Raw genomic sequence first — 3672 nt, forward strand, 5'->3', positions numbered from 1 at the left:
TTCAGATCCCTCTGACAAACCCCAGATTTGGGGGTCCTCTGACAAATCCCTGATTTAGGATCCCTCTGACAAACACCAGGTTTAGGATCCATCTGCCAAACCCCAGATTTGGGGTCCCTTTGGGGTCCCTCCGACAAACCCCACGTTTGTGGTCCCTCTGCCAAACCCTGGGTTTGGGGACCCTTTGGGGTCCCTCTGTCCCACCCCACATTTGGGGTCCCAGGTTTGGGGTCCCTCTGACAAACCCCAGATTTTTGGTTCCTCTGACAAACCCCAGATTTGGGGTCTCTTTGGGTTTCCTCTTACAAATCCCACATTTGGGGTCCCTCTGCCAAACCCTAGATTTGGGGTCCTTCTGAGAAATCCCCGATTTGGATCTCTCTGATAAACCCCAGATTTGTGGTCCCTTTGACGAATTCCAGATTTGGGGTCCCTCTGACAAATCCCAATTTAGGATCCCTCTGATAAACCCCAGATTTGGGATCCCTCTTACAAATCCCACATTTGGGGTCCCTCTTACAAACCCCAGATTTGAGATCCCTCTGACACATCCTAGATTTGGGGTCCCTCTGCCAAACCACACATTTGGGATCCCTCTGACAAATCCCAGATTTGGGGTCTCTTTGACAAATCTCCAATTTAGGATCCCTCTGACAATTCCCAGATTTGGGGTCCCTCTGCCAAACCACACATTTGGGATCCCTCTGACAAACCCCAGATTTGGGGTCCCTTTGGAGTTCCTCTTACAAACCCCAATTTAGGATCCCTCTGACAAACCCCAGATTTGGGGTCCCTTTGGAGTTCCTCTTACAAACCCCAATTTAGGATCCCTCTGACAAACCCCAGATTTGGGGTCCCTCTGCCAAACCACACATTTGGGGTCCCTTTGGAGTTCCTCTCACAAACCCCAATTTAGGGTCCCTCTGACAAACCCCAGATTTGGGGTCCCCCTGACAAATCTCCAATTTAGGGTCCCTCTGACAAACCCCAGATTTGGGGTCTCTTTGACAAACCCCAGATTTGGGGTCCCTCTGCCAAACCACACATTTGGGATCCCTCTGACAAACCCCAGATTTGGGGTCTCTTTGACAAACCCCAGATTTGGGGTCTCTTTGACAAACCCCAGATTTGGGGTCCCTCTGCCAAACCACACATTTGGGATCCCTCTGACAAACCCCAGATTTGGGGTCTCTTTGACAAACCCCACATTTGGGGTCCCTTTGGAGTTCCTCTCACAAACCCCAATTTAGGGTCCCTCTGCCAAACCCCAGATTTGGGCTCCCCTCTGTCACGCCCCACATTTGGGGTCCCCGTTCCACTCCCCACATTTGGGGTCCCCCTGCCGGCTCCCGAGCCCCTTTCCCACGCTGCCCCCCAGGGTTATTTTCGCTGCCCCCCGCAGTGGGAGCTTTTCTCTCTCTTCCCTTCCCCTGCCCAAGGTTTCCTCCCGGCTTCCTGGCCCGCCTGTTTATTCCCAAATCCCAGATTTCTTTGTTTGCCCGGCAGTAATTTTCCACCGAGGCTCCAAACCTCTCCATTCCCACATTGCCCACCTGAAAAAACCCCCGTCCTGCTGAACAAAACTATAATTTCCGCGGGGTTTTCGCTTATTTTTCCCTCCGAGTCCTGAAAATTCAGTTCCCCGGGTGGGAAAATAAATTTGGGAGAAAAGAGCAAAAATATCAAGGTATAATACATGCATTTCTGCATGGAGGATCTTGCCCAAACAATCAAATTTTCCAAAAAAATTGGGAGAAATTATCATTTTGCGTCCATCAAGAATTGATTATTATCAGGATTTGGGGCAGCAGGGAACAGTGGAAGGGTAAAAGTAAAACAGTGGAAGGGTAAAAGGGTTGAAGTAAAGTATTTTATAAGTAAAATATTTATTGTGGATGAATGTATAGAAAGATTTGGGCAGGTTTGGCATTAAGAAGCTGCAAAATTTGATATAAATATATCTACTCTCATGTTAATTGGGATTTCTTCACAAGAAAGCCACAATAAAACACAATAAAAACTGAGTTTTTGGGGTCTTTTTTCACAATAAAAGGCTGAAAAAACATAAATATATATTTAAAAGTAAATGTAAGGTATAATACATACATTTCTGTATGGAGGATCTTGCCCAAACAATCAAATTTTCCAAAAAAATTGGGAGAAATTATCATTTTACATTAACCAAAAATTGCTTGATATTAGGATTTGGGGCAGGAGGGAACAGTGGAAGGGTTTTAAAGTAAAATAAGTAAAATTAATAAAATTATTAAGTAAAAATCTATTATAGATTAATGTCTAGGAGGATTTGGGTAGGTTTGGCATTAAGAAGCTGCAAAATTGGATATAAATATATCAATTCTCTGGTTAACTGGGACTTTTTTTTTTCCCCAAGAAAGCCACAATAAAACACAATAAAACACAATAAAAATTGATGTTTTGGGGTATTTTTTGAAATAAAAAGTTGAAAAATATAAATATATATATTTTAAAATACATATAAGGTATAATACATACATTTCTGCATGGAGGATCTTGCCCGATCGATCAAATTTTCCAAAAAATTTGGGAGAAATTATCATTTTGCATCCATCAAAAATGGATTGACATCAGGATTTGGGGCAGCAGGGAACAGTGGAAGGGTTTTAAAGTAAAATATTAATTATAGATGAATATATAGGAGGATTTGGGTAGGTTTGGCATTAAGAACCTGCAAAATTTGATATAAATATATCAATTCTCTGGTTAATTGGGGTTTTTTCACAAGAAAGCCACAATAAAACACATAAAGCACAATAAAATGGAGGGGTTTGGGGTATTTTTTGAAATAAAAAGCTGAAAAGAGGTAAATATATTTAAAAATTCATATAAGGTGAGTTGAGGTCGTTTTTCTGCTATGGCATTGCAAGATTAGATAAAGTCCATCTTTTGAGGGTATTTGTGTATTACAAAGCCATGAAAGTCAATATAAAAAAATATATAAGAGAGATATGAGGCTCCTTTTTGCACTAGAAAATTGTAAAATTAAATACAAATATAGAGAGGGTTTGTGGTGGACATGCAGCAGAAGGCCAAAAAATTGCACATAAATTTAAATATATGGAGGGTCTGAGGTCTTTTTTTGTGTTAGGAAGACACAAAAATTATTCAAAAATAACGATTTATATAGGATTAGGGGCCTTTTTCACAAGAAAGTTGGAAATTTATGTCTGTATTTAATATATGAGATAAAAATAGCATTAATATGTCATATAAATATAGTATTAAACTGATAATACTATAGATAATACTATATAGTATAAATATAACATAATATAAGGTAATATAATATAAGGTAATGTAATGTAATATAATATAAGGTAATGTAATGTAATGAAATATAATACAATATAATATAATATAATATAATATAATATAATATAATATAATATAATATAATATAATATAATATAATATAATATAATATAATATAATATAATATAATATAATATAATATAATATAATATAATATGTAGTGTGATAAAATAATATCATATAGGATAATAAAGATAATAAAGATATAATAAATGTATAATAAGATATAATACAGAAGAATAGAATAGAATAGAATAGAATAGAATAGAATAGAATAGAATAGAATAGAATAGAATAGAATAGAATAGAATAGAATCATTA

This window comes from Ammospiza nelsoni, chromosome 22 (assembly GCF_027579445.1).
Source record: "Ammospiza nelsoni isolate bAmmNel1 chromosome 22, bAmmNel1.pri, whole genome shotgun sequence".
Classification (NCBI taxonomy): Eukaryota; Metazoa; Chordata; class Aves; order Passeriformes; family Passerellidae; genus Ammospiza; species Ammospiza nelsoni.